This window comes from Capricornis sumatraensis, chromosome 17 (assembly GCF_032405125.1).
Source record: "Capricornis sumatraensis isolate serow.1 chromosome 17, serow.2, whole genome shotgun sequence".
Lineage (NCBI taxonomy): Eukaryota > Metazoa > Chordata > Mammalia > Artiodactyla > Bovidae > Capricornis > Capricornis sumatraensis.
Window position 1 is genome coordinate 72,144,467 of NC_091085.1, and position 26,760 is coordinate 72,171,226.

Consider the following 26,760-nt stretch of genomic DNA (forward strand, 5'->3'; position numbering starts at 1 on the left):
CCAGCATCTCAGTTCAAGGCAATCAGGTCACCTCTTACTTTTGGGAGGGTAAGCCATTTTGTTCTATTTGGACCTTTAGGGGATTGGATAAGAGCCACTCACATCAGGGAGGGCAATATGCATTACCCAGTCTACTGAGATATGTGTTAATCTCACCTAAAAATCACTCTCACAGACACAGAAGAATGACCAAGAAGCTGGGCACTCGTTAGCCCAGTTCAGCCAGTTGGCACATCAAGTGAACCATCATGGTGTCCAAGTTGTCACTGAATGCCTTCCTGTTTTAAACCCATTGGAGTTGATAGGCCTTGCTTGTAATCAAGAATCCTGATCGATAGAAATGCTTTTTTCATAGGGATATTTACAGAATGGATGAGCTCTTGCACAGTGCTTGGGAGACAGACAGCCCTCAAAAATGACCATCATTGATGCCTGTCGTTGAGCAGCTTCAAGGGAGCAGGATTTCCCACTTTGCCCGCACTTCCTCCCGCAATCCTGAGGTCAGGAAACGGGCCGGCAGTGCTCCTGCGTCCTCTCCACCACATCCTCTCTCTAGAGTTGCTCACGGGCTCTGAGTAGGTGGAGGAGATGCTCTACCCCATGGGAAGACTCTATGGCCTAAATCGCCTGGCACAGCCATTGATAAGCTAAAAGATGAGAAGCGCTTCCCTGGTGGCTCCGTGGCAAAGAATCCGCCTGCAATGCCAGAGACGCAGGATTGATCCCTGAGTCAGGAAGATCTCCTGCAGAAGGAAATGGCAACCTGTATTCTTGCCTGGGAAATCCCATGGAGTGAGGAGCCTGGCGGGCTACAGTCCATGAGGTTGCGAAAGAGTTGGACACAACTGAGTGTCTAAACAACAGCAATAACAAAAGATGAGGAACCTGGGAAAATCTTTCCTCGGGGCTGTGGTCTGCAGAGGCACATCATGTTGAATGTCTAAAGCTGAATATCACCTCTGTTTTGTTTTTCTCTCTTTATTTTCTGAAATAAGCTCTGATCTCCCCCAGACTAATGGATGCCTAGGGCTGTACAGATCCAAAGCTGTACTCAGGGAAACAAAATTGAAAAGTACATTAAAAAATTTAAACTAGTTATCCCTGTAACATATTCTTCTAGGAGTGGTAGATATATTGGCTTTGACCACTAGCATCCTTTCCTTGACCGACCCATGCCTCCCCCACTTCTTGTGGTACCTGCTGCTGCTAAGTCGCTTCAGTCCTGTCTGACTCTGTGTGACCCCATCGACAGCAGCCCACCAGGCTCTGCCATCCCTGGGATTCTCCAGGCAAGAATACTGGAGTGGGTTGCCATTTCCTTCTCCAATGCATGAAAATGAAAAGTCAAAGTGAAGTCGATCAGTTGTCTCTGACTCTTAGCGACCACTAGCGACCCCATGGACTGTAGCTTACCAGGCTCCTCCATCCATGGGACTTTCCAGGCAAGAGTACTGGAGTGGGGCGCCATCGCCTTCTCCACTTGTGGTACCTAGAGGCTATTAATCACAGTCCTCCACCTTCCTCACCACCCGGGAAAGCCTATCAGGGGGCTGAGCCTATCCTAACACCATGGCTGCATCCTCTTGGACCGTGTGATTGGTCCCGAGGTGGACATGTGATTCAAGCAGAGCCAATCCAAATCCTTCTTTGGGTTCCTGTATCCATGATGAAAGACACGCAGAGATAGAAACAGAGAGGGGCGGGGTAGCCGGGAGGAGAGAGAGAGAAGATGAGAGAGTGCTTTTCCCTTTTGGACTGTGAACCATAGGGATGAGGCTTGGGGCTGAAGAGAGGTCAACACACAGAGGGGAGAAAAGAGAGAGAGAGGTGCCTGCCAGACACATGGGAGGAGATCACGGGAGCCCCTGGATCAGGCCATGCCTGAAGCAAGCTAAAAGTCTCCCCCTTTGCCTTAAAGCAATTTCAGTTGAAACAGTGATCTATTTCTCTCTGCTTAAATTCACTTAAAAAAAATGGCAAAGGAAACTGCAGACACGCTTGTGCCAAAGATCCCAAGCTTGGGCCAGGCGAGATCGAACTTCTAAACGCCAGATGGCTGAGGCTGCAGCCACCCTCTGGTAGTTTGGAAGTCGGTCGTGTGCCCCAAATACAGACGTTGGAGTCAGGAGACTGAGATGAGAGCCCCAGACCCAGACTCTCTGAGCCTCGGTTTCTTCCCCTGTAAACTGTAGGTAACAGTACCTACCTCCTTGGGCAGTAAGAGGCTTAAATTAAAAGACGAGGGCTGACGCTCGTGTGTCTCGGGGGGCGGGCACGGAGACATGCCCTATCCGCAGGAGCCGTCTCCCCCCACCCTCCAGGATCCCAGCCTGCTGCTCCCTCCCCTGCCTGACCCAGTTTCTCATCCAGATTTGGCCACAGGCCCAGGCCCTGGCCTATTTTCGGCACACCTCTTTTTTGTTGCAGGAAAAAAAGAGACCCACGCGAGTTACCTTAAAACAGGGGGTTTACTGTGGGGACAAATGGGGACAGGAATGTGGAGGGGGTGGAGGCAGGAAACCCTTTGGGACTGAGACTGTTTTGATGTGGAATCTCTTCTTTGTACCTTTAAAAGTCATCAGGCTACCTGTCCCAACAGGAGGGTCCCCTTCCCAAGCCTGGATGTAAACAGACCTGGAGAGGCTGGTGTCTGCAGTTGTGCAGCGCTAAGACTCCTTTGCACGCGTGGGGAGGGAATGGATGTTTTTGGCTGCTGACGATCGTGATTCAGGTTTGGACAGCTCTCAGGCCCAGTGGGGGTGTTGTGCAGGAGGGCGTGCACAGGGATTTTGGAGTGAAGTACAGAGTGACTATAATTTATCATCCAAGCCAGGACACTTGGAGAATGGAAGGGGCACCATGGTAATTAGACAGGGATGCAGACGTAAACCAAGGCTGCCAGCCAGCCAGGACGTCTGGTCGCCCTGAGAGCACAGAGGTTTGGGAAGGAGGGGACTAAAAGAAAGGCAGGTGCCCAGAATGAAAGGAGGTCTGGGGGTGTAGCTGCTGCTCAGGAAATGCCAGGTTCATGAGTCTAGGGCTGGATGGTGAGGAAGGGAGCCCTTGGGTCCCCAGGGACCATGTTGTAGCACCTGCCCTGTAGGTGATGGATGGTGTTTGCACTCGTGCTTCTTTGCTCCATCAGCCCACAGCACCCCTAGAGGGAGACCCAGACCCTCAGATAGTTCAGATCCATAGGAGACCCCTGTATACTGGCAGGTGATGGAGAGAAACTCCCCACTCGGATAAGTGGAGCGGGGGGAGGTGGATGGAGCATGTGTGCCCCCTCCCTGCAGCCTGGGCCAGTGTCCCCACTCCCTCTGTGACCCGTGGGGTCCTCGGCGTGTCGGTGCACTCAGAGCTCAGTGCTTGCAAAGAGCCCCCTGCTTTGCCCCAGCTCTCTAATTTCTGGTGACTGTACCTCTCCTCAGCTCATTCCCTTGCCTTCCCGATGGACTCCTTGCCTGGACCTTTGGCAGTGAAATCACCCTTATCTCAAATAATTTGAAACAGCTCTTCCACTGCTCAGGAAGGCCCAGACGGTTCTCACCTTGAGGGGATGGCGGACCCCTTCCTGTGATGTACATGGTGGTTTTTCTCATCGCTCTTTATCACCTCCTCATTTTATGTGCCCCAGGGGCCCCCCCCCCTTACCCACACTCATTCTCTGGACTTGGAACGACCCCATCCCATGGATGCCACAGTGGAGCAGGTGACCTAAGCTCAGTCGATTAGCACATCCTGTCTCCCTGGCCGCTGATTGGTCCAGGTACACGCCCAGTTGGAGTTTGTTACTTGACTTGAGGTCTATGAGAAGAGTCTGGAGCATCTTTTCTGCTGCTGTTGGAGGGGATGAAGAATGGAATGCAGAACTAACATCATTTTTGATGAAGGAGCTATACCATGGAGCCACAAGGAAGTAGAGCTAAGTAGAGAGAGAGAAACTGGATCCTGGTGATGTCACTTGAGCCTTTAGGTCAAGCCATACCTGAAGGTCTTCCTCTGGGCTGTTCAAACACAGACACCAATAAATCCCCTTTTCTGAGATCCCAGTTTTCTACTACCTGCAGTGGACAGAGCTCTCTAACTGCAGATTGAGTCCTAGGGTCCACAGGATGCTCAAACCAATGGGAAAGGCATTGCAGTTGCTCATATGAAGTTCCGAGCCCTGCCCTCCTGTAGAGAGAATTTCCAGGCTCCAGTTAAAGCTGTTAGCGCCGTCTTCTTAGTCACTAACCCATACTCTATTACATAATAGACTCTCAGCAATCTTGTGAAATAGGTCGATTAATTCTGAAGCCCCAGTGTTCCACCTGACCTCCCTCAGTGGGTCTACAGAGCCTGTTTATGAATTTGTGCCCCCTCCCCCCTGCAGAATTTCCGGTCCCACATCTCCCCTCAAGGACACCAATCCCAATGTTGTCTCGAAGATCTCCCGACCTCCCTGTGTTTCTCCTGCCCTGTACTCCCCTCACCCCAAGATCCAGCCCTTCTGGCAGCTTCCCAGGTCCACAACTTTTTCTCAGATGAGGAACTTTGCAGATGCTGGTTCTTCCACCTAGAATCCCCCTTTTCTCTTTCTTTACCAAGTTTTCTTCTTTTCATCCTTGAAGCCTCAGCTGAAATGTCACTTCCCCAGGGAGTCCTCCTTGGCCTTTAATCTAGGTCAAGCTGGCCCCTTTTGCATTCCAAGGACACCTTGGACTTTTTCTCTTGTAACTGTAGCTCCAAGCTCAGTTACTCCCCCAGGGACATGAGACCTGGCACATGGTTGGTTTTCAAAAACATGTGGATGGATGAGTCCACAGGCACTGAGCCGCTTGGCAGCGGGGAGCAGAGGCCCAGGGAGAGGCTGGGCTTGCTCAGGATCCCACAGCCAGCCTGTGGCAGGTGGACACTCAATGCAGGATGGCAGTCAGATTCTCTGAGGAGGCCCAGTCATGGCCGCCCCTCCTTTGTTGGAAATTCCAGCTCTGTTTATTTCCCCAAAATGTTTTCTGAGGCTGTGGTTGCTGACCATGTGCTGATGGCCATGCAGGGCCTGAGCTGATGGCTGTGACTCCCTGGGTGACGGGGATAGCAACCCAGCCGGGAGCATGGCCGGGCTGGAGTCTGGCGGAGACAAGCTGGGTTGATGTTTACTCCAGTCCAGTGTCGTGGGTCATCACACCAAGAGCAGGTGAATTGGCCTTGCTGTGGCTACAAGGCCCGGGACAAGTGGGAGCAGAAAGTCCTGGGTGCAGAGGCCTCCCATCCTGATGCTCTGCTGTGACCAGGGCAAACACTTGGGTTCCAATCCCAGTTCTGCCACTTGCCAGCCATGTGACCTTGGGCAAGTCACCTTACTCTCTGCATCTCTGTTTGCCATTCTGTGAAACAGGAATGTTAAGAATAACAACCTCATAAAGCAGTAATGAGAATTAAATTAGAAAGTGATCATCCTGTGCTTATAGCAGTGCCTGACCCAACAGAAGTGTTCAAATTGCATCCCCTCGATGCTGGGAAAGATCGAGGGCAGGAGGAGAAGGGGATGGCAGAGGATGAGATGGTTGGATGGCATCACTGACTCAATGGACACGAGTTTGGGTAAACTCTGGGAGTTGGTGATGGACAGGGATGCCTGGCGTGCTGCAGTTCATGGGGTCACAAAGAGTCGGACACAACTGAGTGACTGAACCGAAATGCACTGGGCAGTGGCATAATGTGCCTATCTAGAGAGCAAATCTGGTGTATATTCCTTTGTTCACATTGAAGTGAAGTGAAGTGAAGTGAAGTCACTCAGTCGTGTCTGACTCTGCGACCCCATGGACTGTAGCCTACCAGGCTCCTCTGTCCATGGGATTTTCCAGGCAATAGTACTGGAGTGGATTGCCATTTCCTCCTCCAGGGGATCTTCCCGACCCAGGGATTGAACCCAGGTCTCCCACATTGTAGACAGACGCTTTACCGTCTGAGCCACCAAGGAAGTCCTGTTTACTTTGTTTACATTGCTATTGTCTAAATCCCACTCTGGATCACCAGTGAATTCCTGGCATGGTCATGGGCCCATAGAAGGCACTCAATAAGTATTGAATGGATGGATGGATGGGTAGGTGAGTAAATGAGTGGATGGTTGGAAGGGTGGGAAGATGGATGGATGGGTGGATAGGTAGGTGAGTAGATGGGTGGGTGGGTGCGTGGATAAATGAATGGATAAGTGGATAGATGAATGGATGAATGGGTGGATGGATGGGTAGATGGATGGATGGGTGGATGGATGGGTAGATGGGTGTGTGGATAGGTGGTGGGTGAATGGATGGATGGATAGGTGGGTGGGTGGATGAAAGGATGGATAGGTAGGTGTGTGGATGGGTAGGTGTGTGGATGGGTAGGTGTGTGGATGGGTAGGTGTGTGGGTGGGTAGGTGTGTCTGTGGGTAGGTGGGTGGATGGGTAGGTGTGTGGATGGGTAGTTGTGTGGATGGGTGAATGAATAAGTAAGTGCATAGATGGATGAATGGGTAAATGGATGGGTGGAAGGATGGATAGATAGGTGGGTGAATGGATGGGTGGGTGAGTGGATGGAATGGGGTCAATAGATGGATTTCTGGAATGAATATAAGTAAGCTCTGTAAGTTTCTGAAGACCTGTGGCTCACCTGCTTGTGTCTCCAGTTCTCCTCCGTCTTGGTGTCCACGGCACGCGTTGCCGGGAGCGTAAAGAACAATAGAATAATAAGCTTACGAGACTCTTCCTGTGGGTGTTATTTTTAGTTTCCATGCCGTGGAGGTCAGAGTGTCAAATAGCAGAAGTCTTTTCTCTCTCAAGGAAAGAATTGGTCACACCTGCGTGGGCGTTGGTAGAGGTGGGTATTGTTTGTTTGGTTTAACAGCTATTTGACTCAGCCCTCCTGCCAGCGGGAGCGGGTGACCTTTCCTCTGAGCCCCGGGCCCCGAGCCAAGCCCAGGAGGGCAGTTCCCTTCGCTCAGGAGCTCTGTCAGCGCAGCTACGTCCTGCTGAAATTTGGTTCCCACTGGCTGCCCTGTTGCCGCTGGGAGTGCATCTCAGAGCTCGGCAGGAATGAGAGTTCCAGGCCCGGGAGGAGCACTGGGGTGGGCAGGGGACCACGTCCCAGCCATCCACCTCACATTATGTTAACTCCTTGGGGGTTAGACCAGTATAACAATAACCCCCAGGGATTGCCCTGATGGTCCAGTGGCTCAGACTCTGCTCTCCCATTGTGTGGGGGGGTGGGGGGGGGGTGGGGGGTCTGGGTTCCATCCCTAGTCAGGGAACTAGATCCCACATGCTGCAACTAAGATCTCATGCCATAATGAAGATGGACGATCCCACGTGCAGCCAAATAAATATTTTTTAAATATTATTAAAAAGTAAAAATAATTATAACCCCCAAAGGGGCCCATCTCCCCGGGTCCACACTCCTCTGCTGTGTGCTATCGTTGTTCTCAGGACGTGGAGTGTTATTTTTCTGCACCCTCTTGAATCTGTGACTTTCTTTGGCCACCAGAATGTGGCACCAGTGATGCTGTGTGCCCTGAGATTAGGTCTTCCTCTCGCCCTCTGGGGTCACTGGGACCACTCGGCTGTGCAGACTTGCCTACCAGTGGATGAGATGTCAATAGAGGAAATCAGAGGTGACCCATTAGACAGCATCAACTGACAGACATTGAGTGGGGCCGTCTCGAACCCTCCCGCCTGGCTTAATACCCCACCTGAACGCAGATGTGTGGATGAGACCAGGATCCTTTGTGTGTATGTTAGGCTTTGGAGGAATTCAAAAGGCATCTTGTGTGAACTGCATGAATCTTTCTACATACCCTATCTTCTTTCACTGCCAAGTGGGCAGATTTATCCTCCTGTGGTAAAGAACGCACCTGCCGATGCAGGAGACACGAGAGACGTGGGTTCAGTCCCTGTGTCAGGAAGATCCCCTAGAGTGGGGGCAACACTGGCAACCCACTCCAGTGTCTTCCCTGGGAAATCCCCTGGACAGAGGAGCCTGGTGGGGTATAGCTCATGGGGTCTACAAAGAATCGGACACAACTGAGTGACTTAGCACGCTTGCGCAGCTGTCTTGGCACCTCCTGTAAGACCAACCCCCCCTACCCCCGACCCGTATTGCCCTCCCTGGAGTCTCTCATGGGACATCTAAGCCCACGTGAGCTGAGCCCCTTGCAACTAGTGCTGGTTTGATCGAGGTGAAGCCAGATTGAAAACAAAGGCGTGATGATTTTAGTCAATAGGACTGTTGTATACTAGAAAGTGTTATATGCTGGAAAATTGCTAAGAGAGTAGATCCTGAATGCTCTCACCACAGAAAAAGAAATGGCAATTACGTGACCTGGCGGAGGTGTTCGCTAACACCATGGCGGCCATCAGTTTGCGATATATAAATGTGTCAAACCAATATGTTGTGCATCTTAAGGTTATAAGATGTCACACGTCAGTCATAGCTCAGTAACACTGCAGAGGGGAAAACCAACACAAAGACCCGTTAGGGGAAAAGATCTCACTGATACAGGAGCTGAGAATCTGCTGCCAGGCAACTGGCTGGGTTGTGTGGCAGTGGGGGTAGTTGTGTGCAGGCGTGACGGTGCCCAGGATCTGTCACTCCAGTCCCTGGAGCCCCACAGTGTGCTGCCACTCTGTCGACCCAGGCGACTGCCTCCGCCCACAATCCCTACACGCCCCCCGAATTGTGGAGCCTTGGAAATCAGCCCAATTTACCCAGTCCGAGGAATTCTCCTCTGAGCCAACCATGACCCTCTGGCTGAGTAACCACAGCTTACACAGCTCACAAAGAGATCAGACACAGGTATGTAGAAAGTGGGGTTCGTGTAGTTCATGTTAAGATGCTTTCTGAACTCCTCCAAAGCCCAGGATACACATAAAGGATCCAGGAGCCCATCCATTACTGGACCTTTGCCTGTGTTGTTTCTTCAGCCAAGAACAATCTTCTCTTAGCTTTGGGCATGACTGGCTCTTTCCTCCCCATTCATATCTCAGGTTCAGCATCACCTCTTTAACAAAAACATGCCCACACAAAAACTTATAGGGGAAAGTTCTTAGCAGCATTATTCACAATGGCTAAAAAGTGGAAACAACCCAACTATGCATCAGCTGATGAAGGGATAAGCGAAACATGTTGTACCCATACAATGGAATATTATTTGGCAAGAAAAAGGAGTGACATGCTGATGCATGCTACAATGTGGATAAAACTTGAGAACACTGTGCTTAGTGAAAGAGATCATTCACAGAAGACCACATATGGCACAGTTCCATTCAGAGTACATGTCTAAGCAAATCCATAGAGACAAAGTAGCTTAGTGGTTGCTGGTGGGTAGGGGGAAGGGGAGAAAGGGAAGTGAATGCTCAGTGTAAGATTTCTCTTGGGAGTGCAGAAATGTTCCAAAATTCGATGGTGCTGATGATTGCACAACGTTGCAAGTATATTAAAAAAAAAAAAACAACCTTGAATTGTACACTTTGCAAGAGTAAAAGTGGTGGTATGTGAATTTTATCTCAGTACAGGCTGTCTTCAGGGCTGGCTGCTTCTGAGGAGTCTGCTGGGCAGGTCTAGCCCTTGGGGCTGGCTGCATGGACGACCAGGCCTTTGCAGGGTGGGGCAGAGACCCTCTGCCCCATCCCCCGTGTTAGTAGTTAAGTCGTGTCCGACTCTTTGCCACCCCATGGACTGTAGCCTGCCAGGCTCCTCTGTCCATGGGATTCTCCAGGCAAGAATACTGGAGTGGGGTGCCATTTCCTCCTCCAGGGAACCTTCCCAACCCAGGGATCAAACCTGGGTCTCCCGTGCTGCAGTCACACTGTTTGCTGTCTGGGCCACCAGGAAGCCCGGCCCCTCTCCAGAGCAGTTTTAACAAAGTCAATGGGCATTCGAGGGCTGCCACCCTGATCTGTTCAGTTCTGCATATGGCCCATGGTAAGAATATACCAAGGCCTTGAAATACTGAACGAGGCAGTCCTGCTTGAATTTGGGCTCTGCACGTGTGTTCCCATGCACACGTGTTGACACAGCACATGTTCACACTCACAAGCCTTTACACACGTGTGCCCAGAACACTGCTCTCCCAACACATCCCACTCTCACAGCCTGCCCGACCGAGAACCAAGAGCCACAAGCCCCTTCACCTGCAGGCTGCCCACGGAAGCCACAGGCCAGGCCACTCCAGGGGCCTTCAGCTCCAAGGACAGAGGCTGCCTCAGCCCACAGCTCCCATCCTCCCCTCCCAAGAAAACAGGCTTCCCCGGAGAGTGTGGGTTTCAAAGCTGAAGGCCGTAGCCCACCCCACAGCTTTCTCCCTTGGTCTATGGAAAGGAGTCCTTTTGCCGCCTCTAATTTGAAAAATGAAAGGAAAAAAACTGGAGTGTAAGAAAAGGTATCTAGCCATACTAGGGCTCCGCTCCCCTCACAAGTCCCGGCCACTCTTCCCAAGCCTGCCCGCTGCTGGGCTGACCACCGTCCGCCATCTTGGTTGCTCCCCTCCCAGGCAGCCTCTCTGAGTAGAAGGCTACTGCTCACTCCAGGCCTAGCCCTTGCCTCAGCACAGTATCCAGGAAACCTGAAAAGCCAAAGCCCCTGTCTTTCCACTGTTGGGAGAGCCCGCTGTCCTCCCCCAAGCTCTGTTCACAAAGCCAACAGCCAACTCCACTTCATGGCGACCGTGACAGCGGCGGGCTGACTACCCCCAGCCCTGGCTGGGCACAGACACCCTGGGGGCACTTCCCTTTCTATCCCCCACCATTTTCACTTGCAAATACATTTAAATAAAACCCTTGAATTGTACACTTTGCAAGAGTAAAAGCTGTGGTATGTGTATTATATCTCCATACAGCTGTTTAACAACAAAAATCACCTCCTCAAAGAAGCCCTCCATGATTCCTCACTCTGAAGATGATGCCCCCGATGTTTTCTAACTCTGTGCCTTGATTCAGTCCCTCCCCTCACTGGCTGCCCCTTGAGATTATGTGGTCTATTTACATGTATATTTCATGTGTGTGCTCCTCCCACTGTGGGAGCAAGCTCCGTGAGAACGGGGCCATGTCTGCCTCATCAGAGCTGTGTCCCCAGCACTTACACAGGGCTGGTTGTTGACTGAATATTAATTGGTTGAACGAAGGACTCAGCGTGCTAGAGCCGCCAGGGAACAGAGTGCTCTTTCAGTTCTCCTCGATTACAGATATGGAGGCTAAATGCTGGGGAGGGACTCAGTGTCCTAGCTTCCCATGGCTGTGTTTAATATCCACCCCCTGCCCCCCATCCCACAACAGCTACCTTGCAAAGATGTGGAAGTCCCAAAAACCACCCACCCATGTGGAACAGACAGGCTGTTCTCCTAGCCACTAAATGACAGAGAGAAATGATGTTGAGGGTCCCGGTTCAGTTAATAGGCATGCACAGTTGTCTATGTCGATAGATAGCGTGTGGCCTTATTCTCTGTAAATGCCACGGTGTCACAGCTAGAGCCCTGCCACCGCCAAGCTGCTGTCAGATGCTGCCACAAGGAGCAGGGTTTCAGCCAACTCGGATCCTGCCGTGGGAGCTGGGCGACGGGGCACAGTAGCCAGACCCTGCCCCATCACTGCAAATTGCTCCTCGCTGAGCCAGCTGGCCCCCCGCCCGAGGAGCAGGGGGGGTCCTGGGTGCCTTGAAGTAATTAATTACACCATATGGCAAAGAAACACAACAAGATTTATAGCAGAGTCAGCGACAGATGGCCTTGAGAGCAAAACACGGATCAGTGCAGAGATGTCGAAACGCTGGCCCTGGACCGTGGGAGATGGTGTGCACTTGTGTGTGTGTGTCTGTGTGTGTGTGTGGCCCTGGACCGTGGGAGATGGTGTGCACTTGTGTGTGTGTGTGTGTGTGTGTGTGTGTGTGCGCGCGCGTTCGCGCACGCGCGGGAAGGGAAAGGAGATGTGGCTGGGGTCTGAGGCTCTGCCACTTGTTTAGAGACTGTCAGAAAGCAGATACTCACCCCCCCACCACCACCACCGTGGAATATTTTTTAATTGACTCTCCTCCCAGTGCAGGGAAAGACTGGGGCTTTGGTTGCCAGGGCGTCTGTGTGGGAAGAGAGAAATGCAAATGGGGAGATTGGGAAAAGTGAGAAAATCCTGGAGAGGATGGATGGGGTGCTTTTTCCACGGGCCCCCTTCTGGCTTCAGCGCTCCGAGTCTCTTCTGCATTTGGATCTGAGAAGTGATCCACCCCCACCCGCTGCCCTGTCAGCATCTTAAACTCAAGAGGTCCCAAACAGAACTCTTCCTCTCCCTCACCGGGCTCCTATCCGCCCTCTTCTCCACCCAGCTTCCCAAGTCCTCCTCCTGGAGCTCCAGTCTCCCCAGGTCATCCTCCTGCTTCAGACCCTCCCCCAGCCTCTTCCCAGGGCCCCAAGGATAAAGCTGACCTTCTCTGTGGGGCCCCCAAGTCCCTCTATAATCGCTAGTCCCAGGATTCATCTCCCGCCTTTCCTCTGCACTAGGCATCCTATTTCAAGCCTCTGTGCCTTCGTCAATGCTGTTCCCTCTCCAGAATGCCTTTCCTTGCCAGGCCTGCCCAGATACATAAATCTTCACTCATCCCAGCTTACACATCTCTTCTGTTTGACCTGAACAGAGTTCATCACACTCTCCTTTGCACTGCCACTCCGTTTTGAACACTGCTTATTTGTGGTGTTTATCACATTTATTCATGGTGTTTATGACTCTCTCGCTAGATTCCAGGGCAGGATTCCTGCTTATTATTTCCTTATCTCTGACAATAAAATAACACCTGGTGCCTGGGAGGTACCCTTAGGGTTCTCCCCACTTGTGGGTCCTGCATAATAAATATTTGCACACTAGAAAGATAAAAGAGTAGATAAGGTTTTAACTGTGGGGCCAGGAATTGGATGGCAGTCAAAGGAAGAACCTAATGGAATTTCTCCTTCAGGGTTGGCTGTGGAATGATTGCATTAATGTCCCAATTATGGCCTCCCTGTACCCACATCTTTTGTCATTAGACTTAGAAATCTCCCCACCCCAACAAGAGGTGGAGTCTGTTTTCCCATTCCCATTGAATCTGGGCTGCCTTTGTGACCTGCTTTGACCAGCAGAATGTGGCCGAAGTGATGGTGCACACGTTCTGACCCCAGGCCTCAAGACACCCTGCAGGCTTCCTTCCATGCTTCTGGAACCCTGCCTGGCTGCCATGTGGATAAGCCCAAGCTAGCCTGCTGGAGTGGAGCAGGCAATGGCGCCCCACTCCAGGCACTCTTGCCTGGAAAATCCCATGGACGGAGGAACCTGGTAGGCTGCAGTCCATGGGGTCCCTTTTCACCTTCATGCACTGGAGAAGGAAATGGCAACCCACTCCAGTGTTCTTGCCTGGAGAGTCCCAGGGATGGGGGAGCCTGGTGGGCTGCTGTCTGTGGGGTCGCACAGAGTCAGACACGATTGAAGCAACTTAGCAGCAGCAGCAGCCTGCTGGAGGATAGTGGAGCAGAGATGCAACATCCCAACGGAGGCCAGTTCACACCAGCCAATCTAACTGATGAGCTACACTTGTTCTGAGGCATTGATGGGGTGGGGGAGGTTTGTTACACTAATCACTAACTAACAAAGACACATGTTGTTACTTATTAGTAAACTGTGAACCTTGTTTGAGAAGTTTTTAGAATGTGGCAGTGGGGTAGGGCTTTTAATTTTGCTGCTGGCAGGAGACAGAAAAAAGACGGACATAGACAGACAGAGAGGGAGTAGGGGCAGGCAGGGAGGTGGAGGGAGGGAGACACAGAGTGCACAGCCCTTACTCATCTTGCCCATCTCACCAAGCGATGGGGCTCTGGGTTAGCTAGAGCTCTAAACCCCAAGTTGTCCAGCGTTTCTCAAACTGAGTTTCACAGGGCATTCATCGTAAGGGATGACAGCAGATGTTGCTAAGAGGGAAAGGAAGAATTTTGTTCAAATACACTTGGAAAACACTGGCTTAATGAAAGCTGCATGGCTCGGGGCTCCTTGACTGAATGCCGTTGCTATCTTTAGTGATCTCATTGCATGTTGTAAGGGCGAGGAGGACTTGAGTGACCAGTGTCTTCTGGGCAGATTTGCCTTCTCTTCCACTAGAGTTCTACAGGGTATGTTTTGGGAAAAGCTCAACTTGTTCAAGCACTCCTCTGGTGTGAAGGACCAGTTCTTGAAATGTGATCAGTCAGTCTTGACCCAGAGCTAGGGGGTATCTAATTAGACAGCTGGTAGTACCTTCCTTCTCATAGGAATGGCTAGATTCCCTAAGCTTACGTCCTTTGGCCCTTCAGAATCTATCTGATCTTTGCTCACAAGTGTCAGCTCTAAAGATGGTGATCATGTCTCCCTGCCCTCCAGGTCCCAGTTTCTGTCCTTTCAGCAAAAGTGTGCACTTTATTCAACCACATCTCACAAGACTGGTTTTAAGTTTCCTTCATCTGCCTGCATACTCTCTTTTACTGTCTGTCACAGTTTTTCAGGAGAACCAGAACAAAATTCATTATGCTTTATCACCTCCCTCATTTAGACCTTATACTTCTGTTAATGTGGCCTTGAAAGGCTTTAGCTTTTATGTCCATGACGGTGCACTCGACTTGCATTGAGTTTGGTCTGAACAAAACCCTGTATATTTAAGTCACTGGAGCGCTTGCAAAATCCATCTTGTACTTGTGCAATTTTTAGGACCTAAGAATAAAGCTTTATATTTATCCCTTATAAATGTCATCTTCTAAGATTTGCTTCCTAACTTCTGTTTGGATCCTGATTCTGAAATCTTTCATATTTTCAGTCTCTTAGAGAACTCTGCCTACATCCCACAGTTTAGCATATAGCCTTTGTAGTGGGTATGTGATATTCTTGCTGCCCAGTAAGTCTTCTCATATCAGCACCACGTTTTTCCTCTTGGAAATTGCCTTCCTCACTCCTCCTACAAGAACTTCAGGTGGAGCTGACCCCAGCTGCCATCCCAGGATGAGCATGTGACTAAGGTCTGGCCAATCAGAGTGTGGTACCTCTCCCCATCACTGATGGGTTCCTGGATGGATTCTGTGAGGAACATGAAGAGGAACTAATTCCTCAATTCAGTCTGGAGGGACTGGGGAAGGGGAGGCAAATGCCTCATTTTCTGCCAGCTGCTGCCAGCTACCTGACCACTACATCGGGGACCTATCTGAACGTGAAGCCAACACAGAGGGAGCTTGGAAGAGAGGAAAATAGGGAGCAAGCCAGGACCTTGTGAAACCCTTTGCCAGAGAATGCTCAGTGCAGGCAGTAGGAGTTTGGAAAGTCGTCCAATGTCATTAGTTGTAAAGATCTGGACCCACTGGAACTCTTTGGAAAACAGCCTGGCACTTTTTATTAAGGCTGAACACCTACACCTACCCTATAATCTAGCAATTACATTTGAACGTATATACCCAAGAGAAATGCCTACATATGTTCATCAAAGATCTGTTTAAGGATGTTTGCAGCAGCTTTACTCTCAGTAGTAGAATGGGTCACAAAATTGTGTTTTCATGAGACAGAATACTACACAAACAAGGATGAGTGAAGCAACTGCCTCACGTGCCACATGCATGAATCTCACAAGCGTCTCCTCTGGCTGCTCTCAAATTTCTTACTTTGCTTTTAGTTTTGAGAAATTCAAGTATGATGTGTCTTTGGTTCACTCAGCTTCTTGAATCTGGATGTGTATGTGTTTTGACAAGTATGGGGAGTTTCAGTTATTATTTTTTTGAGTATGTTTTCAAACTCGCCCTCTGTCTCTCCTCTCCTCCTGGACTCTGATGACACAGATGTTAGATATCTTACTATATAGCTCCATAGGTCAGGAATCTGTTTTTTTTCCAGTCTATTGTGTCTTTGTTGTTCAGGTCATTTCTATCACATTATGTTTCAGTTCACTGATTTTTTTCTCCTCTGTCCCTCCATTCAGCTGTTAACCAATCCACTGAGGTTTTCGTATCAGTTACTCTACTTTTAAGTTCTAAAATGTCCCATCTGTTTTCTGTTAGTATGTCCTGCTTCTTTGCTGAGATGTCCCATTTCTTTGCTGAGGAGGTTCTATTTTTTCACTTGTTCCAAGCATGTTCCTAATTGCTCATTGAAGCCTTTTCATCATGGTTTCTTGAAAATCTTTGTGAGATAGTTCTAACGTTCTCTCTCATCTTGGTGTTGACGTCTATGGACTGTCTTTATTTTACTTATTTTTTTCATTCGGTTTGAGATCTTTCTGGCTCTTGCAATGACAATGATTTTTGCCTGGAAAACCTGGACAGAATTATGAGACAGAATCTTATTTAAACTTTTGGTTTTAGTTGGCTTTCTTTTTTTTTTTCCTGGCTACTTTGTGTGGCATAGGGGATCTTAGTTCCCTAACCAGAGATGGAATCTGTACCCCCTGCACTGGGAACGCAGAGTCCTAACCACTGGGTTGCCAAGGAAACCCCTTTAGTTGGCTTGTCTGACCTTGTTCTGCCAAAGGAGGGAGAAGCCCCGGTCTCCCGCTGTTGATACCGAGGAGAGGAGGGCGCTTATAGCTCCTAGGGGGGGAGTTATGGCTCCGTAACTCGCCTCGGCGGGGGATGGCCTTATTATCACTGTGCAATGACGAAATTCCTGACTCTTCATTCGGCTTCCTCTGACATCACTGCCACGGGGAGGGGGCGGGACTCTTCAGTACGGCCAACCGGAAGTGGGTATCCAGGCAGGGGCTGATTGGTGGTGGTGGTGGGATGAAAGTCCTGGCTTCTTGGGCCATCTGATCCCATCCCAGTGGGAGTGTTGGGGCCCCCTCAGGAATCTTCAGAAAGTGGAAGTTTAACGCTCCCCACCCCCTTAGTCTTTGCTAGTGTGTTGGGGCTACGGATGTTCCTGTGTTTGGATACATTAGAGCGATTATTACCTAGAAGTCTTCTGTCCTTCGAGGCTGTTTCTTTCCAGACCCTTTGTCTACAAAGAGCAGGATTTTTTAGTTTTTTTTTTTTTTTCCCCTTCTGTCTGCACTTGGTATTTTGGGGTTGCCAGCTTCCTCAGCTCCAACTCTGGGATAGATGAGGCCGAGAGAAATCTCAGGCTGTTAGCAACCCAGGTTCTTGGACTCTTCAATCAATAGAGCTTGATGAGAAGCCAGATGAGACATTCAGGCAAAGCTTTATTGCGGCTCCTGCTACAGCAGGAGGGAACCGAGAACAAGAAATAGGTGCCCCTGGTTGCTCCCCGAGGAGGGCGGGCTGGTTCCTTAAACGAGGTGAGAGTGGGGGTAGTTGGGTGGTTGGCTTAGGTGATCTTCCCACCCCCTCAGTGGTGCGGTGTGCAGGGGGCAGGGATCATGGGCAGTACCTGATTTTTGCCCCTGGCAGCTCAGAAATGGCATTTGGTTTGTGGCCTTTTTGGTATCTTATTGTTCCTAGTTACACCAACTGGGAATGGGGACAGTTATTTTTAGTCCTTTGGAATTTCTTTATTCCGTTGCTCAAGGAGAAATTTGTCCAGGAACAGGCACTGCAGTAAAGGGTCCCGGGTCTCAGCTACCTTCCCCGAGTGCTGAGGGCCCCAGCTGCTCTTCCTTCTTCTCTTGACCTTTCAAAGTCTTCTGTTTGTTTCACATGTAACATCCAGGGTTTCTGGTTGTACTTGGTAGGAGGTATGGAGAAAAACACACCTCTTTGATCTTCCCAGCTGCGGAAGTCTTAGTTTCCATTATTTTAAAATAGGAAAATTATAGTCCATTACAAAAGAAAAAAGTGAAAATGTTAGTCGTTCAGTCATGTCCAGCTCTTTGTGACCCCATGGACCACCAGGCTCCTCTGTTCATGGAATTCTCCAGGCAAGAATACTGGGGAAGGTAGCCATTGCCTTCTCCAGGGGATCTTCCATACCAGGGATCAAACTTGGGTCTCCTGCATTACAGACTGATTATTTACTATCTGAGCTACCAGGGAATGCATTACATGTCAACCCCAAATCCCAAACCAGTTTCCCAAAATGTAACAGAAACACAGTAAAATGTCACAATATTGGTTTCTCTTAAACTATGTGATAGGTGGATTGTGTTATCTGAATTTTATGTCAGAACTGTAAAGGCAGCAAACATGACAAATCATTTGTTATTGAAAGATGCTGGCTTAATAGTGTTGATAACCCCTGATCAAACCAGACCTGAAGATGTTCTGTCTCACATTCTTAACCACTACACTGACGGTTTAAAATAAAAATGGATTATTGCATTTTATGGGCCCAGGTATGCATTAAAAAAACCTTTTATATCAGAGTATAGCTGATGAATAATGTTATGATAGTTTCACGTGAACACCAAAGGTACTCAGACAAATACATGCATGTATCCATTTTCTCCTAAACTCCTCTCCCTTCTGGGCTGCCACCTAACATTGAGCAGAGTTCCATGTGCTGTACAGTGGGTTCTTGTTGGTTATCCATTTTGAGTATAGCAGAGTGTACATGTCCATCCCAAACTCCCAAACCACCCCCTTCCCCCAGGCTGCCCCACAACAACTGTAGGTTCCTTCTCTAAGTCTGCGAGTCTCTTTCTGTTTTGTAAGTTCGCTTGTATCATTTCGTTCTGGATTCCACATAGAAGGGATGTCTGCTGCAAATGGCTTTATTTTACTCTTTTCAATGGCTGGATAACATCCACTGTATGTATGTCCCACATCCTCTTTATCCACGCCTCTGTCTGGGCATTTAGGTTGCTTCCCTGTCTTGGCTATTGTAAACGGTACTGCAGTGAACACTGGCGTGCATATACCCTTTTGGATCACGTTTGTCCCTGGATATATACCCAGGAGTGGGACTGCAGGGTCGTTCAGTAGCTCTATTTTTAGTTTTTAAAGGAACCACCATTCCGTTCTCCATAGTGAAGGAATGCATTTTAAAAAGCTGATTTAGTTGGTATGTCTTTCTCCACGGGGAGCACCCTGACTCATGCAATTATAGATGGTTTCTTTCGATTGCTTTTTGTTCCCATGGTCTTTCTTTGCTCACGGTCAAGGCTGTGAGCTTTTGGAAAAGAAAAATTGCATCTTTTCCCGCTTATGTCTTTCCCTATCTTGTAGCCAGAAGAGTAGATGTGGTGAGAACTAAAGTTTGTTGACCTCTCGTGTGTTCAAGGTCTGGACACAGTCACGTCCATGACACCTGTTGTATGCCCGCCTGTGCCAGGGATCGTGCTGGGCGCTTCATAGATGTAATCTTGCTGAGTGCTGTTTTGCCTTTCTGAATTGAAGTACAGTTGATTTACAACATTGTGTTAATTTCAGGTGTACAAAAAGTGAATCAGTTACACATACACATGTCTACTCTTTTTTAGCTTCTGTTACAGAGTATTGTGTAGAGTTCCTTGAGTTATACAGTATGTCCTTATTAGTTATCTATTTTATATATAGTAGTGTGTACATGTCTACAAAAACAGAACATATATTTCATATATATATATATACTATGTGATTAGAACAATTAAATTAGAACACACGTATATATATAACACATATATCACGTGCATATATTTGTATGTTAAATAAAGAATGTGGCTGTTTCTCATCCCTGGTTCCTGAGGCAGAGCCTCTAAACTCTTGGAATGTCCCAAGTGATGAGACTCTTTGTTAACCCTGGTGGGGCCCCCAGGAGCAGCCTGAGTGCTCGTGCTAATGAGGTGGTTCAGGATGGGCCCCTAGATAGTTTCAGCAGCGGTGTGTTGGGGGAGAATCTGGCCAGGCTGGAAAGGCCGACCACGGGGTTAGAGCATTGAGGCTCTGAGCCAGGTGACATCAGCCTGATGATTTAGTCAACCATGCCTACATAACAGAACCCCAGTGAAAGCTCGGCTTGGAGGCTGGGCTGAGCTTCCTGGTTGGCAAGCACATCAACGTGCCTTCAGGCCTATTTTCCCTTAACCACCTCTTCAAAGGTCCTGTCTCCAAATATGGTCCCGCCCTGAGGTTCTGGGGGGAGGTTAGAGCTTCAGTGTAGGAATTTGAGGGGTACACAGTTCGGCCCCTCACATCATATGTGTGTCTTCATTTGACTGGTCCAAATTTGTATCCTTAATGATGAGACTCTAGTCGTAAGCACAGCACTTTCCTGGATTCCAGTGAATTACCGCATCTGCGGGAGGTAGTGGGGTCCCCTGGCTTCCCTGGTGGCTCAGTGGTCAAGAATCTGCCTGCAATGCAGGGACCGCAGGAGATGCGGGCTCAGTCCCTGGGTCAGGAAGATCCCCTGGAGGAGGGCATGGCAAGCCACTCCAGTATTCTTGCCTGGAGAATCCCATGGACGGAGGAGCCTGGCGGGCTGCAGTCCATGAGGTTTCAAAGAGTCAGACATGGCTGAAGTGACTTAGCACGCATGTACACTGGAGATCCTACCTTCGTAGTCAGTTGGTCAGAAGTGAGGTGGCCTGGGGATCCCTAACTTTGCAGCTGGCATCTGAAGTTAGGATAGTATTGTTGGGGCATAGCTTTAGCCTGTGAAGTCTGCACTAACTATGGATACTATTAATATAGTATATATCATTCATTCAGCTGGCCAGCCATGCATGTATCCATCTGTCTCATCCACCCACCCATCCATGCCTCCGTCATCCATCCATTCATTCATCCATCCATTCACCCATCCATTCATCCACCCCTTCCATCATCCTACACTTATTGAATGCTTACTGTATGTTATATCTTAAGCCAGAATTAAAAAAAAATAGCATCTTGCAGTGCTCTCCTCCAAGCTAGAAATCTTGTCTCCTCACTGTCTTCCCTCCAGACCACTCTTCACTTCACTCAGTAAATGGACCATCTTACCCATCCTCTCTGCATACCTCCTGGCTCCATCCTCTAGAGAGGTCCAGCTTCAGACTGTTGAGGGAAACCCGCCTGAAGAAAGTCTCACTGGTGTGCTGAAGGCAAGCCTGCAGGGGGGTGAACAGACCTGGTCTTTGTGCCTCACATGAGTGTAGCCGAGGGAAGTGAGTGTAACAGGAGCCAGACGTCTAAGGACGAGTGGAGCATGCGGGGCTGGCCTCCAAGGCTTACCTTACAAGCCTCCAAGGTAAGGACTGTTATCACATAAGAGGAAACTGAAGCACAGAGAGGTTACATAAGTTGCCCTAGGCTGCACAGCGAGTGTGTGGTAGAGCTGGGATTCAAACCCAACCAGAAGCTCCAGAGCCTGCGTTCCTAACCTCCGCACTGTGCTGCGCACCTCCCCAGCTCATTTAATTGTCAAGGCGTATTGTCCTCACTCTGCAGCAAAGTTCCAGAAGCACAGAGAGGTCAAGTAATGCCCTATATGGTGCACAGCAAAGAAGTGGTGTATCTGGGATCCAAACCCAGGCTATTTGATAATAATGACAAAAAAAAAAAAAAAAAAAACTACTAAAACCCCAAAAGACAGAGGGTATTTTGTCCTGGGGGGCTGAGCAGGAGGAGGAGCCCTTCTAATCCCTTTGGGACTGCCCACGAAGGCCCTCCTCCAATCCCCGTGTAGCCCTGGGTTACAGATGCAAATACATCTGCCCTTTCCCCTCCCCGCCTATCACTTCAGAAGTCACCATTTGAATTCTGCTCTCCTTGAAAGCATCAGGCAGTCAGAAATCCTGCCAGCTGGACCCCATTCAAGTCCAGTTGCGTCTGCCTGACTGGGCAGAACCCAACCATCCGTGTGGAAATACTCAGCCGATAACAGCCAAGGGGATGAGGCCAACACGGGGAAAATGGATGGTTCCCAGATTGGCTTGTTTGGCCTCCAACTCAGGATAATATATGAGCAGTGACGTCAAACAAATGAAATCTTAGCTGGCTCATTTCACATCCTTCTAGGGGGCCTTGCTGCTGCCTACCAACGGTCCTTAGAGCTGTCACTTCACAACCTGCGGGCCAAAAGCAACGTCAATTGTGTCTTCACAAATTCCTAAAAATATTGCCTAATGGTTTTTTAAAAAATTAATGTCCTGTGACATGCGAGCATCATTTTCCCGGTCGAGGTGTTGAATATAGATTCTGTATATTTATTTATATAGAAGCCAACACAGCCTGAGGCCTGCTGTTTTTCATTTTTCACATCTGGCCAAACAGCGTGTTGTTTATGTTTATTTATTTCATGGCGGTGGAGAGAAATTTCTTTCCACTGGGGTGAGAAATGGGTAAGTTGTAAGGTAAAGAGGAGGAAAACCTTATAAAATGACTCCATGTCCTTCTCTCCCACTTCTTTTTTTCTTCTTATTTATTTCGTATCTTGTAATACTTGAAGAGTTCCAGGAGTTGAAAATGAGCCTTAAGACCATCACCCAGGCCCTCTTCTTGGAACTTCCATAGCATATTCAATCTGGACCCCTTAAAGTTTAAGGCTTAAATAAACATTTGCATTCTAAGAGGCAGGGAGGGACAGGGGAGATTCATTCAGCTGCAGTCCCAAAGCCTCAAGTTCCATTGAGAATGCAGAGAATTTTCAGGTACATCCGTGGCTCAGTATTTTGGGGGTCCCTGGTCTCTTTGAGAATTTGCCAAAAGTGAAAGTGTTCGTCACCCAGTTGTGTCCAGCTCTTTGTGACCCCACACACTATAGCCTGCCAGGCTCCTGGCCACGGGGTTCTCCAGGCAAGAATACTGGAATGCATAGCTGTTCCCTTCTCCAGAGGATCTACCTGACCCAGGGATCAAACCCGCGTCTCCTGCTTTGCAGGCAGATTCTTTACCAATGGAGCCACCATGAAACCCACAAAAATCTCCCCACAAAAGTGGACCTATAATAAAGATGAGCATACAATTTAGGGTACTTAATTTTGGGCGTCTTAGTCAGCTGATGCTGCATAACAAATCATCCCCACACTCAGTGGCTGACAACAAGGACTTATTTTTCTCACTCATGGGGTTGGCTTGTATACAGACTGGCTTGAGTGTTTTAGTTTCAGAGTATGGGTTGCCTGTGTTTGACTCTAGCTTTGGAATAGTTCATCTGTGCTCCATGTGTCTGATTCTGGAGCTCTGGGGCAACTGCTTTGGGAAGCACTTTTTTAAAAAAAAATTAAAGTTGATTTCCAGTGTTGTGTGAGTTTCAGGTATATAGCAAAGTGATTCGGTTATGTGTATAGGTATAGTTTTTCATATTCTTTTCCACTGTGGTTTAGTATAAATAGTGAATGCAGTTCCCTGTGTGATGCAATGGGACCTTGTTTATCCGTCCTTTACATAAGAGTAGTTTGCCTCTGCTAATCCCAGACTCCCAGTCCTTTCCTCGCTCACCCTCCCCTTGGCAACCACAAGGCTGAGAAGTGTGTTCTTTTCGTGCTGATGGCAGGCGCTCAAGAGACAAGCCACGCTACACGAACACGGTTCATGGTTTTGTCATCCCGTCTGCTCCCATTCCATTGGCCGGAATCAAGCAGTCTCACAGACAGAAAACTCTACACTACCCGAAAGGGGAGAGGAAGAGGAGTGAGCACATATTGACCCATACTTTCGTTTACTACCGGCAGGTCATAGACCCTTTTGGAGGGCTGCCCGTGGAGTACAGTTTAAGAACTGGATTGGAACCTGAGTCTCGTATGGTGATTCGCAAGCTGCAGCAAATGTAGAAACGACGTGGTTCACGGTGCAGATCTGAGGCTCTCCTGCCCTTGAGATTTCCATCCAGTGAATCTGGGAAGGGCCCAGGAATCTACATTTTAGATAGTCACTGCTGTGGTGATGCTGATGGTCCAGGGTCCATACCTAGAGAGTCATGGGCTTCGTGGGCTCAGGGCTCAGAGAGGCGGGTGCCAGTCCCAGCTCCACCCTAGCTTTGAACATGGGCATGTGGCTTTGCTTTTGGGGTCTCCATTTTCTCTTCTGAGAAATGGAGACCATCTCTCCAAAGATTGCTGGGAGGATTCGCAGACGAGGCTGGTAACAGAACTAGAACAGGGCCTGGAACGTGCTAAACCAAGAAATGTTAGTTGCTGCCATCATCACCATCATCATCTGGTTTCTCCCAGCTCTGACAGTCTGTGATCTGACACCACTTTGCACTGTTCTCTGGCTGTAAATCTTACCTCCTCTGACTACTAAGCTCCTTTAATTCTTTTCCTGAATGCCCACAGCGGGACACTTTTTTGCTTCTGGGCCAGTTATTTCTCCAGGTTTAATTTTACCCATCCCATCAGGCAAGGTGTTGTGGACTCCCAGTGGCAAGTCAGAGATGCATTCCTCCCCGTCCTCCATTTAGAACCAAGTAGACCATGGCATCTGAATGCTTAAGGATTTGGAGTGGCTTAAGATCTGTGAGCAGTGGCTGGCCACCAGGGCAAAGAGGAACTTGAAAGGTTATTATTTACCCCGAAGCGTACGCTCAGACCTCTCGGTGCTTCCTGATTTGATCTCTTTCTAGATGTCTGTACGTCTCCCTCGCTGCTCGTTTTCCTCAGCCTCTCTTTGTGTTTCTCTCTCTTTCTCATTTCCCCTTCTCCCTTCTGTGTGCCCTGTTGTTCTTGACATTCTCTGCCCCGACTCTTTCCCCCATCAGTGGTGTGTCTGACGCCAGATCCACAGTGCGTGTTTGATAAACGTCTGAGGGAGGGGAAGGGCGAATGAAAGAAAAGCATCCCCACATCTGAAATCCAGTCTCCCTCCCTTGAACGGCAGTCTGTTCCACTGCTGGGCAGCTTCTCCAAGTGAATGAAGCATTGATTAGCTGAGTAAACAGCAACAGCGCCCCTTCAAAATCAGCCCAGGATCTGATCCAATCTCTCGCCTTTTAGAAATGCCATCTAGTGCCCAGAATAACTGTTCCCCAGCTTGCTTTTCCTCCCCAGCTGAAGTTTTCTTCCCTGAGCTGAGTTTTTGCTCCCATTTTGAACCCCTTTTCCGTTTACCTACCCACTTAGCAAAAATGCCACTTGACTTCCCTGGTGGGCCGGTAGTTAGGACTCCCAGCTTCCGCTGCAAGGGGTGTAGGATTGACCCCTGGTTGGGGAACTACGATCCCACATGCAGCGCAACAAAAGCAAACAAACAGAAAAACACAGTAATGCCACTTGCCAGCTACCGCTGCCCTTCATCCCCGCTCAAGCCTCCACATGCCCCGTTGTGTCCGTTCCTTCCCACTGGCTCTCCCTGCTTCCCTGTCCCTTTGTATTTACTGTCCTGGGGTGAGCAAACCTTTTCCATAGAGAGCCAGATAGTAAATCGTCCAAGCCTTGCAGGCCATGGGTCTCTTAACTACTCAGTTCTACTCCCATGTCAGGAAAGCAGCCATAAACATAAACGATGCCCAGGGCTCTGTTCCCACAGAAACAGGAGGTGGGGGCCATAGCTTGCCAAGGTGTTCAACATGGAGTCTGGCAAATAACTCAATAAATGCTATTTGTTACCTAGAGTTTCACTCCTAGATATTGAACTGACCAATCTTTTTTTTTTTTTTTTTTTTTGGTGGCTCCATGCGGCTTATGGGATCTCAGGTCTCCAACCAGGGATCTAACCGAGGCCCTAGGCCATGACAGCTCAGAAGCCTAACCACAGGACCTCCAGGAAATCCCCTGATCTATCCAGGCTTCACTGGGCAGCTACTGTATGCAGACCCTGCTTTCCATAGAGACATCATTGGTTAGGACTGGAAGGATGGTGGAGATCACCTAGTCCAGAGGTTGAAAACTGACCATGAGGATTTTCTTTCACTTGTTGGCTGTGTGACTCTGGGCAAGTTACTTACATCTCTGTGTCTCAGTTTCCTCATTTGTAAAATGGGAACTTATCTAATAGGAGTGTGATGAGAAATGCTTGAGTTAACACATGTAAAGTGTTGAGGATAATGCCTGGAGTAAGTGTTCAGTCGTGATAATAATAATTATTCCTGTTTGCGTTATTGATGATGTTTCCAGTCTTCTTTTAGGTGGAGCATATACTCTCTGGTTTCTCTGAGGTCTTATTTTCTTAGTTCTGCTCTCTGAACTCACTCACTTTACCTGCCTTGCCTCTGGAATCACTAGATTTTTCTGCCCCTATTTACACCAGTGCCCCATATTTCATGGGTAGAAAATATGAGATCCAGGTCAGGATGGAAGTGACTTGGTTACATCGCCACAGCAAGTCCAGGACAAAAGTCGTGTAGACCCCTGGTGTTTAATCTCTCACTTTAGGTTGCACATGGATCTTCTCAATCGCTGGCCACACACCCTTCAAGCTGAAATCTTCCTCTTTGAATATATCCATGCTGGTGACAAGGAGCTGGATTCTACTTCTCCCTAAGATGCTCTGACCCAAAGGCTGAAAGCTGCCAGTGAGGCCTCCAACCACATTAGCTGGAAGAGAATCTAGATGGTGTGGACTTCATCCCACAGGTACTTAATTGAGGCTCACTGAGCCTAACAGCATATAATTTAAAGGGCAGGGAATCCAGCTAAAGGTTCAGAGAGACCCTTCTAGACAGAGCCTGACTTATTACTGAACTCTTACCACCCGAAAGTCACTGAATGTCGGTCGTAGATGAAAAAGTTAGTCCTGTGGAGTGAGAAGGGCATCCTTGTGGTCACAGGGAAACCAGTAAGGTCAGCTTGATTCAATCTTAAGTGGCAGAGGCATGAGTTATCTTAACACTGCAGGAACCATTTATTTAAAATCACTGTCCTGGGCACTCAGTTTATCTCCATCAGGAGATGCTGCTTTTACCCGAAGCATCTTGGATAATGGACCTTGTGATCTGTTTTCTGGTGGGTTGCTGTCTCACACCCAGTTGAGAGCTATTCCCTCTTGAA